The sequence below is a fragment of the Protopterus annectens genome, chromosome 2.part1 (genome assembly GCF_019279795.1).
Source record: "Protopterus annectens isolate FY-2018-M chromosome 2.part1, PAN1.0, whole genome shotgun sequence".
In the NCBI taxonomy this organism is placed as follows: domain Eukaryota; kingdom Metazoa; phylum Chordata; order Ceratodontiformes; family Protopteridae; genus Protopterus; species Protopterus annectens.
Genome location: NC_056729.1, coordinates 1,991,245,621 through 1,991,262,517, shown reverse-complemented (window position 1 = coordinate 1,991,262,517; position 16,897 = coordinate 1,991,245,621). Strand labels below are relative to the sequence as shown.

The 16,897-nt window shown below is 38.4% G+C and overlaps 1 protein-coding gene across 1 annotated transcript in view; it reads right to left on the bottom strand.

The window, feature by feature from the left end:
- COL21A1 (collagen type XXI alpha 1 chain) overlaps positions 1 to 16,610 on the bottom strand; it is a 4,597,064-nt gene extending 4,580,454 nt beyond the window's left edge. Inside the window, exon 1 of the mRNA XM_044063368.1 lies at positions 16,018 to 16,610. The gene's annotated coding sequence lies outside the window, so the exon portion shown is untranslated. The remainder of the gene's footprint in view (positions 1 to 16,017) is intronic.
- Positions 16,611 to 16,897: the final 287 nt, after the last annotated feature.

Here is a 16,897-nt window from a genome sequence, read left to right as displayed (position 1 = left end):
AAAAGGAAGATATAACTCAAAGGATATACCGTTGGAAGAGCATTCGAAGTTTTCAGGCAGCAAACAAAATATGAGGTACTAAGGTGGAATGGAGAGAACTATGGGGTATGGGAGGAGTCACAGCCCTGGAACCAAGAAGCTTTGGAATCCGTGTTGAGGTCGGATTTGATTAGATCTGACAACTCATGTGTTGAATAAGGCAAAAAAAAAAAAATACAAATATTGGATACATTTTTTTTTTCAGTTACCTGACGGAACAAACCTGAGTCAACACATGGGAAGAGGTTAATTTAACAACCTTATAGAATACCAAAGTAAAAGAGTAAGGCTGTACAAGAGGAAGTGCAAGAAATGCTTAAGATGAGCTGTTGTTGTGTCTTTCGGCTTTTCCCGGTTAGGGGTCGCCACAGCGGAACTCAGGTCCGCTAATGATTGGTAGTTGATTTTTACGTACCGCGTTACCAGCCCTGATGCACAACCTTCAACGAAGGTACGCCCATTCACGCATGTCTCCACGCAGAAGATGCTCTAGCTGAGAATCGAACCGGACAGCGTCTTACTGTGAGGCGACAACGCTACCGCAGCACCACCACCGCGGATAAGAGAAAAAAAGTGAACAGAAGAGATCCGCAGCATTCGTCCCAAAGCCTGATGAACAATCAGGTTTTGTAATGACTTTAGGAAGCTGAACAACATTTCTAAATTTGATAGTTATCCAATGTCTAGCTACAGAAAGTAATATTCCTGACCACATTTGACCTAATAATAGAATACTGGTAGGTCCCCTGTAATGGATGAAACCAAAGAAAAGATAGCCTTATCCACATCATAGAGATCATTGTGATATACTGTCCTTCCCTTTACATGATGCTCCTGCTACCTTTCTGAGATCAATGGACAGATTCCTAAAACCCGATGTCAAAAATACTGCCACTGATCTGAATGTCATAATACATTCAATGAATTGGAATTTCTGTCTATCCACGGTACAGGCTATACTAGACTCTCTGAAATAAGACAGGTTAACAGTCAATGTCGAACTTTAGGTATGACAGAAGTAAAATGTGTAGGCTATACCAAGGTAGGAGGTAGAGGAATTTTTAAGCCCCCCAAAAAACCTTGAGATTGTGAAAAACTGCTCTATTCTTGTCATCAAGAATGAAGTGAAGACATTTTTGGGATTAGCTGGATTCTACTGAAAATTTTTATTCCATTTCACATCAACAGCAGGTCCTCTTACACATCTGAAAACAGGGAAGATGCTTTTTAGAGTAAAGTGGACACCAGATGCAGACAATATTTTTAACAATTAAAGAACATATGTTCAGAAACTGTCATCCTCTCTGGATTTCAGAAGGCCTTTTATAGTCTATAGTGATATAGCTGTCATACTATGCTCTATATTCTTCTGTCAGGCAGTTAGTGCAGAGGACTAAAGCTATGAATAAAAGGAAAGTCTCACTTTTTAAACTGACCAACTGCTTGCTTCATTTGTAGCAAGCGGCTGTTACAGTCCACACAAGCAGTGCTAACATCCTTCAGTTCTTATGGGAATTGACTTTGTGATGAATCTGATGATGTATCTATGTGTTTTTATTTTTTATGAAATTCATTTTATTGAATCCTTGTTTCCGACTTGAAGCATTTCTTTTTGGATTTTTGGATTTATTGCGGTGGTTTTGACAATTCACTTTAGTGGTTATGCAATAAAGTGGATTATAAGATGGAGGAGTATAGTCTTTACAGTTTAGAGAAGTAGGCTGGTTCTGAACAGGAATACTTGGCCTGGAACAGCTGCAGAAAGAAAAGATCTTGTTGAAGACAGCAGAAGGGACCTACAGCAAATAAATTTTATTTTCTTCTTACCATTCTGTTATTCTACCCATGAAGTCTCCCCTATCCCTTTTATTTGTCAACTTTTCCAGCTTTCTTTCATTGCACCTTAACATTTCCTTCTGGTCTACCTTCCCTACTCATTATACACCTAATTAAGTATACTGTATATATTAAATATTTATGGTGTATGTTGCATTTTGAGCAAATTGTGTAACTTGTACACTTCTTCCTAACTTGCACTTTAAATCCTGGCAGTTTCTTTTGTTTTTTTTTTGTTCTGTTTTAGTTACCATATCAGTTTGTAGTTATAATTATATGTTTAACTGCAGTGAGGATATCTTGCCTGTATTACATTCTTAACTATTCATCATTATGCATGCAACCATTTGAAAATGTCAGCTTTGCTGTCTTCTGCCTAATATATTCTGCAGGGCTAAACATGAAAATGATCTACAGGGATCAGTGCACTGGCTAACAAATGAAATAAATAAATAAATAAAAACAGGACATTTTTCCTGCCATTAGAATCCAGAAAAAAAACAGAGCTATAGAAAACACTTATGGACTTGATATCAGGGCCTTTACCCCTTTTGCATGGAAGTAAAACAGAAAAGGTACTTTGTTATTTATTTTGCTTCACCAGCTTATGTCAAAAGAGTCTAGGGTCTTCTTTTGTTTTTATCTACTAAAACTACATTTATTTTCTGAACTGATAAACTGTTCTGCATTTCTGTACTCTAGTGTGTGTGTGTGTGTGTGTGTGTGTGTGTGTGTGTGTGTGTGTGTGTGTGTGTGTGTGTATGTGTGTGTGTGTCCTTACAGTTATCAAAAAATCCATCACCACCACCAAAAGGACTGAGACTCAACCTGCCAATAGTAAAAACATTGCACAAATAAACATGGAGCTGCACAAAAAGTAAACTTCAAATAAATATTCAAAATCAACTTATTTTGCAGGAAGGAGACAATTCCTGTTTCCCCACACACCCCTTCTACTTAGATATATGCCAACTCCAAGATAGCATAACAGTGGGGAAAAAGAAAAAACTTCATAAACATCATTGTGATACAACCTCATAATTAAATCCAGTCCCTCAACATTAATTTTTCAACAAACTGAAAAAATGTTTACAAAACTAAGCAAAACCATCATCACTGTCATCATTAAATCTCCTTTTCCCTAAGGTTTTTTATATGGGACTGGGATGTTAATTGTTGCTACTCCTTTAAATCCAGTGCCTCTTTTTTACCTTCTTCAATAGTCATGCCTGACTGAAGCTGCTCTTCTCTGATACAATCTATCCATCTGTGTGCTGTAAATCCTCATTTCCTCTTTACCTTCCTCTCTCTCTCTTAAATCATTTTCAGCAAGCTTTATGCTGCTTTCCTGAAGCATCTGCCCAAACCACCACAATCTTTTCTCTTTGACCTTCTATGCAATTAGAGCCACTGTGACTTCTGCTCTGACGTCATCATGTCTTCACCTGTTCCAGTGTGTGTATCTCATTACCTATCTCATACACTTCATCTCCATCACCTCTAACTTCCTCAACTGCTCTGCCTTCAGTGCCCATGTATATATACCAAACAGAAGTACTAGTCACACCACTGTTTACTTTTCATCTTGTTTAGCTACTGCTGAAGCTCAGTGTCATTTAGCATTCTGTCATGCAATGCTGCTGATGCTCAGTGCTATTAAGCATTTTGTCACACACTACTACTGACGTTAGAATTCTGCATGCACTACTCCAGACACTTTGTGACATTTAGCATTCGATCACACACTACTGACACTCAGTGACATTTGGCAACAGCCCTTCTGATTCTAGCTTTGACCTCCTCGTTTAGACTTCACTTTTCAACCACAACTCACGGATACATGAAGCTTTTAACCTGCTCCATTACTTTCTCTTCTATCTAATTTTTCAACTTCTGATTTCTCCCACCTGCTGTCATGACAACTGCCTTGCCTGTATTCAAGTTTCATCTCATTTCACTGGTATTTTCCACAATCTTACTGTATGGATGGCCTGAACAAAAAATATGACCAAGGAAAGAAATTGAACCTATTCTTTTTCTTTCATGGAAGAAATAAGATGTGTCTAATAAAACATCAGATCACAATAACCAGACAAGTAAAATGCTTTCAAGGATAATAAATCATATCTGGGCATGGTGTTGGTCTCCCTATCACCCTAAAAAAGATATTGACCTTTTGTACATCACTCTGGTGCTACTCTGGGATGAAGGCACAGATGAGCAGACTCATATATTTTAAGTGGCTGCTGTCTAACATATATGCAGAATGCCTCCTCCCCTTTACCCCAAAAGATGCCCATTTATTATGCACCGCTCTAAAGTCAGATTGAGACAAAACTGAAAGAACACACAGAATGCGTTATATTTCAACCTGTTGATGTTGGACATATAAAACTGCATGCCTCCTTATCCTTTCCCCCCAAAATAATCTGTATATGCTTGTTTTTATTTTTTTATTTGGTTTTAAAAATGTGTATATACTTCTGATGTTTAACTTTGCTGAAACTGAAACAAATGTTTCAACTTGTTGCTGCTAAACCGTAGTGGCCTTCTATACAAACCGCTGCATTTGTGAGGAAAGTTAAAAGAATTAATAACCACAATGTCCACAACCCCAGAACAGGTTATAGAAAACTTCTGTGCACACTTCAGGCGCACACCTGTAAGGAAAGTTAAAGCAGTAATGACCATAGCATCTCAATATCGCTCCCCTTCCCGAACACACACACACACACTCACTCACTCACTCACTCACTCACTCACTCACTCACTCACTCACTCACTCACATAATGTTCCTGACAAGCTAGGTCTACCAAAAGATGCACAAATATGCACATCACATGCTTACCAACAGACAATTTGGAGGAAAGTACAGTTGTATAAATAAACTAACCAGAGCAGTAAATATTCGAATGATCACTGCTGCAGTAACCTTTGCAATATGGGTTACATCCTGCCAGGGATATAACAGGTGGCCAGGTTCCAAAGTTTCAAGTCACCTTTCATACACCCAGACTATCAGTCAGCACATCAGCACAAGCTGAGTTGTTTAAAAAGATGAGTTTGAGCATCAAGCCATTTAGATCTTTCATGCCAACACAGAGAGCAAGGCTGAGGCCTGAAAGTACAATACTAGGAATAACAAAAAATTGAACACTAAGGCATAAACAACACAATAAGAAAAAAGGAGGATGATCATTTGAACATCTACTGTTATGATAAGTTTAGTTACACAACTGTACTATGTTTATCAGTTTGATCACTGCTGTTACATATTTGGGTAGATTACCCTAGCCTACTACATTTTGGAGGTGGAAGGGGAAGGGTCCAAGAGCCCCTGGAGAATGGTCTTAGCAAAGCCTAAACAAGAATTAGAGAAGGAATCAAGCTTATAATCTCTTGTAATTGTATGTACAGAGGAAAAAGTTGCTGCTCCTAGAATACTCCCAGAATCCAACCCTTTCCAAATGACCACAGTTGAAGCAAAAGCCCTGGCAGAGTGGACTCTGACCCTGCCAGGAGTAGTTTTGTTGTGGTAAGTATAACAAAAGGTAATAGCATGAAATAACTATTTGGAAAAAGTCTGCTTTAACACAGGTTGTCCCTTTTTGTTACTGTCACGAGAAGTGAACAATTAATCTGGAGATTTGAAAGATCTACTTCTATTACGAACATAGCTGAGTTGTCTGTGGACATCCAAGGTATGGAGTATCCTTTCTCCCACATTTTTAGGTTCAGATAAGAGAATGGTGAGATGGATAGTTTGGCATAAAGTAAACTCAGATACCACTTTAGGCATAAAATAATTAGTTCAAAAGAAACTCTGTCTCTATGGAAAATGAGATAGGGTTGACTCACTATAAGAGTTTTCAACTCAAATACTCTTCTTGCAGAGATCAGAGCAATCAGTAAAACAATTGCCCATGCCAAGAACTTCAAGTCAGACAGATTATCTGATTCAAATTGAAGTGCTAGCTCCTCTAACACGAAATTAAGATCGCATGGAGGAGCCAGCAGTTTTCTTAGAGGACTTTTATGCAAATCCCCTTTCAAAAACATTTTGACATGAGACTGTGCAGAAAGAGAAAGATCCATGGGCAGACACGCTGAAATGACCAATAAATAAACCTTGACAAAGTAATAATACGGCAATTTAATAACAATAATAATATTAATAGTAATAGCAATATCATAATATAATTATATTACAATTATATAATATAATAATAATAATTACAATACAATAGTAAGCAATAGTAAGCCAAAATTGCGGTGGTGGTGCTGCGGTAGCATTGTCGCCTTATAGCAAGACGGTGTCCCGTTCGATTCTCAGCTAGAGCGTCTTCTGTGTGGAGGCATACATGAATGGGGCGTGCCTTCATTGAAGGTTGTGTGTCAGGGCTGGTAACCAAGTATGTAAAAATCCACTACCAATCATTAGCGGACCGGAGTTCCGCTGTGGCGACCCCTAACCGGGAAAAGCCGAAAGATACAAACAAACAAAGTAAGCCAATGTCAAGAAGCTCTGGCTGACTAAGTTTGCAGATGACTGGAATCTAAAAGCAGTCATTGAATCCCCAAATTACTTAGCCATCCTATAGGAAGGTTTGTCCCAAATAAATAGCTTGTTGGAATCAAGAAGCAGTCACTGAATCCCCAAATGACTTCGCCATCCTGCAGGAAGGTTTGTCTCAAATAAATAGCTTGTTCCAAAATCATGTACTGAAACTAAATACCAAAAAATGCATTACTGTATCTTTTGGAAGTCATCTACCCCAGGCAACTACCACATTGACAAAACACCCCAAGAGCTGACCCAGTTGTTTGGGGTTTGGGACCAAACATTTGACTAACAAATGTATTCTGTTGCAAGAAAATATTTCAATATTGCACAGCTTATAAACAAAGGGACTGTGTCTTGATTTTGGGATATCATTGTTCCCCTTTGCTCAGCCCTCATTGAATATAATGCTCCCTTTGGCATGTATCCATCCAGACACATGCAACAACTGGAATGCCCACAGAGGTATCTTACTAAAAGAATACAAGGCCTAAACAACATCTTAAATGGACTGACACAAAGCCCTATCACTATAATCAGTATCGTTCAGATTGCTAACAAGTGACCTCTGTCTGGTATACAAGACATCCTCTGACCCATTACTGAAGGATTTACTGCACATCAGTAAGTCAGATGGCATTAGAAATGCGAGATTGAGGGATCTACACCTGTTCTCCAGCAACAACAGAATGGTTTGGAGGGAGAGTAATATCTATCAGAGGATACCGCTGCTATGGATCAAATTCCCCATCCACATAAAACAAAATTCACCAGTGTCCATATCCAAGTGTAACTTAGATTTATGGATGGGGAACTACTAATGGACAGAAGCAGTTCCTAAATGCTTTATCCCATGCATGGGGGTTCCCCTCAAATTATCTATGTTATGAGTCCAGTTATTTTCATTAGAAGTAATATATAATTGTCAACCATGGGATGGGTAAGGCCAAAATATAACCAAATGGTAAAGGTTATTTCAAGCAGAAAAATGGTAAATGGCTAGACTTAAAATGGCTCACATGGTCAGCTAGCCTAGTACTTACATATGAAGCTATACAACAGAATGGTTTGGAGGGAGAGTAATATCTATCAGAGGATACCGCTGCTATGGATCATATTCCCCATCCACATAAAACAAAATTCACCAGTGTCCATATCCAAGTGTAACTTAGATTTATGGATGGGGAACTACTAATGGACAGAAGCAGCTCCTAAATGCTTTATCCCATGCATGGGGGTTCCCCTCAAATTATCTATATTATGAGTCCAGTTATTCTCATTAGAAGTAATATATAATTGTCAACCATGGGATGGGTAAGGCCAAAATATAACCAAATGGTAAAGGTTATTTCAAGCAGAAAAATGGTAAATGGCTAGACTTAAAATGGCTCACATGGTCAGCTAGCCTAGTACTTACATATGAAGCTATAATAAAAAGGTCATAGGATAGTAGAGCACACAAATATTGTAAAACCAAAGACCAACTAGCCCTGAGTGGCTGATGGTTATGTTGTTGGCATCAACTAGAAAACTTTTGCTTTTGCTAATATCTGCAGTCCTGGGACCTCTCCTGTTTGGTATCTACTTCTCTGAAGTACAGACTAAGACAGGAGGCCTCTGGCTAACGAAGTTCGCAGATGACTGCAAACTAGGAGTCATAGTTAAGCCCCAAATTATGTGGCCATCCTACAGAAGGGCCTCACTGAGACAGATGCCTGGTGTCAGAGGCATGGCCTCAAGCTCAATGCCAAAAAGTGCATTGTCATCCCTTTTGGTAAAAACTCTGTACCCATGAACTACCACATAAATGACAGTCTACTTAATGCTGAATGTGTGATAAGAGACCTTGGGACCCAAGTGGACAGTAGTCTCTCCTTTGAAAATCACATTGCCACAGCAGTCAGGAAATCCTTCTATGTGACACACCTCATCACAAAAGCATTCTCATCCAGGAAAAAAGAGGTCATTGTTCCCCTCTACTCAGCACTCATTAGACCCATTAGAGAGTGCAACGCCCCTTTTAGAATGTACCTCACAAGACATCTACAGTGGCTGGAAAGGCCACAGAAGTACCTCACAAAGAGGATTACTGGCCTCAAACAGATGCCCTGCACTAACCATCTCAAAAAATTCCAGCTTTACTCTGTAGCATATCACCTACTCCAAGGAGATTTCTTCCTAACATATAAAGCTATGTTATACCCAGAGCTGTTGGACATGCTACACCTAAAGAAATCCCAATCCCTCTGAGCTACATGCTCTACGGACCTAAACCTTGTCACCACAATAAACAGGACATGCTGGAGGGATAGATTCCTGTCCCAGAGACTTCCTATACTCTGGAACAAGCTACCAATCTTTGTTAAGCAAAGTTCCTCATTAGCACTCTTCAAGAAAAATCTTGATGAGTGGATGGGAAATAGGAAATACACCCCGGGGATCACTTCTGTGGCTCTGCTTGACAAGGGCACAGTAAATTAACTTTCTTGGGTGGCGTAAGCCAGGGAACCTTTTTGGCTAGGCTTACTTAGGCCCTTGGGCCGATAGCCTATCACCTACCTATGAACCTATGAATATATGATTTTCTACTAGCAAGCTTTCTTGCCTCCACTAGTACCTGCTGCAGATACTCAATAAATGGGTACCTAAAAGGAATTAAGACCCTATCATCCAGACAGTCAGTTGAACTAGATAGCAAACTGGCTGAAAGACAGCACCCACACACTGCAAGTTGCAGGTGCCTTATCAAAGGATATGAAAGTAAATAGCAGTGTTCCTCGGGGTTCGGTACTAGGGTCTCTACTTTTTTGGTATTTTCTTCTCAGATCTCCAAGCATGGAGTCAAGTCTTCTAGCTAATAAAGTATGCAGATGACTGCAAATTGGGGATTGTTATGGTCATCCACTGACCCCCAAGTCCTCCAAAATGAGCCCTCCCTAATAAACTCTTGATGTATTAAATGTGGGCTCAAACTAAAAGTTAAAAAGTGCAGTGTTATCACTTTTGAAGACAACTCCTCCCCTCATCATACTGTAAAGACAGCACACCACTACAGAACAAAATTTAGCCAGGAAAATTGGTACTTGGGTTGACAGCTCCCACACTTTTGACCATCATGTGACAACAATTGTTAGGAAATACTTTTATCTGGGCCAGTTATTTGCCAAATGAATATCATCATGGTCTAAAGAGATAATCACTAGCAGTGAACAGGCCAATTATTGAGAACAACCGACCCTTTGGAATGCATCTCACTAAAAATAGTAAATAATAAGACCCCAATGTTTCCTAACCAAAACAATTATAGACATATAGTCTCAGAGTTATGAAGACAGGCTAGGAGCTCTATACCATTATTTAGTGTCTTATACACTTTTGAAGGAGTATATTTGTCTTACTTCACCATCAGAGACTCAGTGTTCTGCACCTGCTGCATCTTCACTATTCCAATATCTCTACCAGTACTAGAACCAAGGCCCTAAATCTTCACTAAGAGATAAAACACAATGGGGGACACTTTTACAACTCATTGCCTCCCAAAACTCTGGAATACACTTCTCAGCATGGTAAGCAGTGTGACTTTCTATCTTTCTTTAACCATGAACTACAGATGTGTAAGTAAATGTACCATAACAGTAGATGTTCAAATGATCGCTGTTGCAGTAGCCTTAGCTAGATGGGTTATATCCTGCTTAGGATATAGCAGCTGGCCAACTTCCACAGCTTAAAGGCTCCTTCTATATGCTCAAACCTTTGACAGTTGAGCAAAGCTGGAGAAAATCAGTGTTCTGGGTGTGAAGAAATTCTCAGCTTTCATGCCAATTGAAAGACAGAGGCTAGAGTCCTGAAACAGGTCAATGCTAAGTGTATAACAATGTCCTCACCCCAGCAAATAAAAGGCATACAACAATAAGAGGAATGAAGAAGCAGCTACTGCAGCAGTGACCATTCAAATATCTACTGTTATGGTAAATTTACTTACAAAACTCTACTATGTTTATTATTTGACCCCTGTTCCAGTATCGTTAAGCTGTATGAATAGATTACTGTAGTTTTAAATTTTGGGAGGAGGAAGGGTGAGGTTATAGGGGTCTCTAGAGAATGGCTCTAGCAAGGTCTCTTCTAGACCTGGAACAGGAATCTAGTTTGCAGTGTTTTGTGAAATATGTACAGTTACAATATTTTCTAGATCCCACTCCATTCCGAAAAACACAGTGATGAAGCCAAGGCCCTAGTAACACATGCCTGGAATTGACATGTCATGGTAGGAATAACAAAAGGAGATAGCACGGGACAACCATTTGGAAATTGTCTGCTTTGACACAAGTTGCCTTTTTTTCTTACATTCATAGAAAATGAATAACCATTCAAAATTTCTGAAGGTTTTCGTCCTGCCAAGATAACATCTGAGGTGTCTGTCAACAACCAGAGTATACAGAATCCTCTCTCGATCATTTTTAGGTTCTGGAAAGAAGATATAGAGATGGATAGCTTGGCTTAAAGTAAAATTGGGTACTAATTTGGCACACATGAAGGACTGTCTCTCAAAAAAAAAACATATTTGTGAAAAATGAGATAAGGTTAACCTGCTGTGAGAGCTTACAACTCAGACCCTCTTCTTGCAGAAGTCAGAGTAATTACCAAAACTGTTTTACATGTTAAGAACATCAGATCAGCCTATTAGAGCAAGAGTTAATTTTTCTGAAACAATTCTTCAGTTTTTCATTCACTAATATATGATTTTCTGTCAAACAACCCCTGACTTGTGTGAATAGGTCCAGTCTGTAAGGAAACTTGTGATAAGTGCCCTTGGCCTTTTCCAAAAGAATGAAGAAGCATTGTTGCCTTGGCCAGAAGGGGGTCACTTCAACGACTTTTTCAGAGTCCCTATGAATTAACTAAATGACCTTGGAGATCAGTGGATAGAGTATAAAGGTATACAGGAACATCCCCATCCAAGGTAATGAGAATGCATATGTTTTAATCACTGGTTTGAAAGGAGTACTGGAGCACAACTGTGTCAGTTGCTTGTTGTGACTGGTAGTGAAGTAATCTATCTGAGGTGTTCCCCACACATGGATCAAATCCTGGAGGACTTCCTAATTCAACTTCCATTCAAGAGGTTCTGTTCTAGTCCTGTTCAGCTTGTCTACTACAATGCTTTGCTCTGAGAGAATGTAAGATGCTTGGAAAGTGAGATTTGTCCTGTGCTGCTACATATCCCAGGCTAGCATGGCTAATCTGCACAGAGATTAAGATTTGGAACACCCTCTGATTATTTACGCACCACACCACACTTGTGTTGACTGTAATCACTTGTAGGTACCCTGGGGACCTCAGGAGATTGCAGACATGACTGCCATCTCTTTTATGGTTATGTGTTTTGGTCTATCTTTTTGTTCCAAAGACCCTGAAATTTTATCCCCACAGACATAACTCCCAAACAAAGTCTGTGGAATCTGTTGTTAGAGACTATGCTGGGCTAGAAGGGAGAACAGAAGACCTCAGTGGTCTTTCCACCAAAGCAGTTCCCTTTCTACAAATTCCAAAACTGGAATCTGAAATGTTAAGGGTCACTGATGTTGGGTCCATACAGATTTTAGGCAGTGCTGAATCTTTCTCATATGGAGCCTGGCTAAAGGATTCATGAGAATCACAAATGTTGTAAATCCTAGTATACTGAGAAATTCCCTTACTGAAGTCCTGCTCTGAGTGTAAAAACTCAGGAATAAATCTAGATATGGATTTCCTTTGTCCTGTGGAAGAAAGGGTCTTTGATCTGAAGTATCATGGATACACCCCAGGCATACAATCCTACAGCAAGAAGCCAAACAAGTCTTTTGAATGTTCTCCTGGAAACCTGCTCCTGGGTCATGCATAAAGGAGGAACTTGTGTCTACCGGACCATTTGGTTTAACAAATAAATAATAGCAGTAATATACTAGTGCACATCCTGACAGCAATAAGTGTCTGACCAGGTTTCTCATATCAGCAGGAGCGCTACTTTCCCCACCAAAACTAATCAAATTTCTGTATCAGCCTCAGTCCTTGAACTGCTAGATCCCAATTTCTGCAGTTTCTTCACATTCTACACTTACAAACCTCAGTCAAAGTCATTGGTTTAGACCCCACCACCCTATTCAGTGCTTGGAGTTCTCCAAATCTTTTCTATAATAATGAGTGTTTTTTTATGCAAACTTCAGCACAAAGGCAGTCATTGAACCAAACTTTAGCCTCACAGTGAATCATAATGCTAATGAATGAAGCACCTAGTTAGCAGTGCAAACCCACTGTCAGTGTCATTAGGTCCCTCAGTTGTTAACAGCACACTTAGAAGTTGCCTCTGTGTTCTAGCATGCAGTCAGTAAATCAAAAGATAATTCTAGTCTTCCACTCCCCCAGCACCAACATACATAAACATGCGCACACGCACAGCCAGTAAAAAGAGCTTTCAGCCACTTCATTTCACAGCCTAAGGCAAGTCAAATATAAGCACTTAATCTTAAGTACTTTATACACACAAACATGACAATATGATACACATAATTAATAAATCAGTAAAACAAATACTGACAGAATGGCATACTGTAAATCTATATTATTTGCAAAAAGGACATTATGTATAACTGTGCTTTACATGTCGAAGTTTATAAATTGCCCCAGATCAAATGAATAATGGAAAAATGCATACGGATCAGCTATAGCAAACAAGTCACTTTAAATTCTGCCATTAGACAGCTGTCTTTCATTTGGATTGCACACTAAAAGTCAGTCCAGCACATCCATCAAACAGTTCATGTTGCCAAGACGTGACACACAAGAGTAGTAGATGATTCAAGTTCAAATGTATCCAGGCCAAAAAAAAATCCCATTCTCCTCCAGTAGACATTACCTTTTTTAACAAAAGAATTAAGAAGTGAAGAGCTATTTAGTTTTCTTGATGGATTTTGTCAAACATTAAACTATTCTGTCCCACAATAACCCAGACATAATGAAAAAAAAAAGAAACTGTTTCTATCTGACATATTTCAGACTCAGTCCCATGCAACAGACACCCCCTCCCCACCTTATATTCCTGCTGTGACTGGTGTACAGTTACCATACTCCAAGCTTCCTATACCTTCACATAGCAAATAGATTATTCCTTCTCCCAGATCCTGGTGTGCCACCACCTCCTTGTGACCAAGACCAGGTATGCTACAGTAGCCACATTGCATATGCTGGAATGACACATATGAGATTCATAATGAATATGTCTGCAAACCTCTTTCAATCTGATTCTACAGTTTACCCTACCCCCCAAAAAAACATTAACTTCCTGCCCTTAGGCCTGCACATGACATTAATGGGAGTTTGATACAGCAACACTTGATACACTGGAGTGTATTAGTGTCCAGTCATTGAAAACCTGGAACTTCCATTTTTAAAATATGAATCAGCATGACTTGAAAAGAATGTTTTATCAGTCTTGATTAGGATAGACTATGGATCTCCATGGGCTTAGTTCAATTAATCTATGTATTACCATTTATAAAGTATGGATAAAGGAAGTACTATGAGCAGGTATGTTTTAAACCATAACAGAAATCACTTATACATCATTTAAACATTTAAAATAACTGGCTTGGCAAAAAATGTATGAATGCATGCCACTTTGGTGATTTTAAAATACAATGAACATGTTCTCTCTGTTACACACAAATACACACAATATATATATATATATATATATATATATATATAAATATAATTTACATACCCATATTTGTAGCAATGTGTATTTGCTAAAAGACTATGTATGATCAAGGTTAAAATATGCCACATTGCTGAAAGCGACCAGTTAGCTAAATTCCCCTCAAATTTCCATTGCTGAACATCGTCTTCTGTTCTGTTCAAGGTACTTACTATATGCAGAGATATGGCTTGCTCCTTTTTGTGTTATGCATAAAGATGAAAATCTTAGTTTAAATATTCAAGTGTCAGCTTAGTAATGCATGTTCATGAAAGTTTAAGCCAAATGCTGTATAATAAAAAGCAAGACAGATGGACAACTACATTCAGTACAAAAAATACCTTTAGAGCATAATTTTTTCAATGAAATGTCCCAAAATTTGTATTCCTGCAGTCAGCAAGATGCGGAATCCTAGTATATTTGCAAACTATATCCTAGTATATATGCAAACTATATGTATCTATATAATATACATCAAAGATGTGCAATAGTTTCTCATTTTCAAGTTTTGGCTGGTACCTAAGAAAACAACTGTATCAGCACCATTCAGTACATCGTGATGCATTTCTTACAAATAACTTCAGACTTTTGCCTCATAATTAAAAAAATGCACATCTGTTAGTACAGTGTTAAATGGGAAAAATAAAGTACTGTGCGTAACTGTAATAAAATGTATCCAACACAGAAGGAATCTGCAGATGAATACATCATATCCCCAGTGAATTTTTATTTTATGTTATGCTCCTTTATTAGATCTCTTTCAGTAGAATACAGTGACACCAACAGGAAAAAGTCCATTGCTTTACCAGCATGTTCATTCTTTGAGCTAGTTTCTAATGTGTTGTTTCTAATCTAAAACCTCACTGATACTTCCTTGGTTGTACATGGATGCATAGCTTACCCTATGTTTCATTCTATTTCCTCTTAAGTAGCTAAATTGCTAATAACTTCCATATCAGTGAAGTCTGCCCAGTCATTTTAAAGCTGCCAAACTGGTTATCATCTATTCTCATATATTAAAAAAATAAGAGATGTAACCACCACACTTCTTTTAAAAGAATACCACTACAACAGGTCATCAGCTATCTTAAATACAGGTACTGCCTTGCCTCTGTATGGCACACAGCCATGGGCCATTATCACAGCTCATAAGTTTCTAACAAATTAACATGAAGGAAGAACATGTATTACAAGGCATAGCTCCCACTATATATATATATATATATATATATATATATATATATATATATATATATATATATATTACATTATAGAAGCACAAGATCATTTAGCATGAAAGTAATTGTCCCAGTGTGATACGTTTACGTTCTATCTGAAACATGTTGCAGACTTCTGCATGCTCAGTTATGTAATTTTTCTTTACAGTTACCGTATCTGTATCCCACTCCAACACAAGCATCCACATTTTTGCAGAACTACCTAATCCTACCTGAAAATTCAAAAAAAAAAAAAACTGTCTTCCATGTGCTTTTTAGTATCAAAATACATATGGTACATCTACATGTTATACTACCTCTTAGTCACTCTTAGTAAGAAATGATACATCCTTCATCTAGAGTGAGTAAATAAAAAAAAAAGTTTCTTCGCTGAACTTTGGGTTACTGTAACGTGTTTTATTTTAACATATATATTGTTCTTCTCCTTTTAACTTTGCTTATTTTAAGTTTGGACAGCTGCCCTGATTGACTACAAGCATTAGCATGTGATATAACTGTTTTTTTTTTCTTTGAAAGAATAACGTTTCGGTTTATTTAGGGCAGTTCTAAGACCTTTAAATTCAGAAACATTAAATCCAAACGAAATGCCAGAATCATGGTTCAGCCTTACCTAGAAAACTCAATGCGAACATACAGAAAAGGAAGGAAAAATTAGTCACAACTTCCCTTCGATCTTGGCAGTCTATTTCTGATGATTCCTGTTACCTTTGCTTACTAGTCTCCAGTAGTGCATCTTTTACACACTAATGTCTCGTCTCAGTCTGTCAAAATGTTCGTCTGCCACTTTCTCACAACAGTTAGAAGGTGTGGCCAAAGATAAAGTGGGACACCCGATGCTGACTGACTGGAGGGAGGTTTATCTTACAAAACGGAAAGACCCTCATCACCGTGTTTTAGCTTGGTCTGCAGAAAGCATCTAAGTTTCTTGTTCTTCGGACTATGACATTTTAGAAACAGTTGGCGTCACTAATAGAATTCAAATCATGATGCTGTAGTCTCCGTTTTGGTCTTGTTAGTGTTTATCTTACAACTAAAATGGGCACTTCTCACAGAAAATAATTAATAAGAGTGCTTCCTGGCCGTTACCTTAACGAAAGGGCTATCCGCGTGCTCGCACACTTAAAGATGTGCTTTTTCTGTCCACCTGCGCCGAGAGTGTTGGCCACACCAAAATTGGGCGGGAAAAGGAATGGACACGTTGCAACATCCCACCTGAAGAGGGGGTGTGGGGCGTAATTCTTAGATGTCCATGATTCTGACTCAGATTTTATCTCTGTCCTTCTTAATCTCTTTATGACTTGTGGAGGAAATGTGTTGAATTACACTTAATAAAATGACAACAATTTGAGAGTTACAGACTTCTTTTACTTCAGAAAATTTATTAATTCACATTACCTTATTGTCAATGTTTCAATTTAATAAAAGTGTTCCTGATTGTTTATGAATTTTCCCCGATTCTGATGAGATTTGTCCCTGACTGGTTGAGGGCT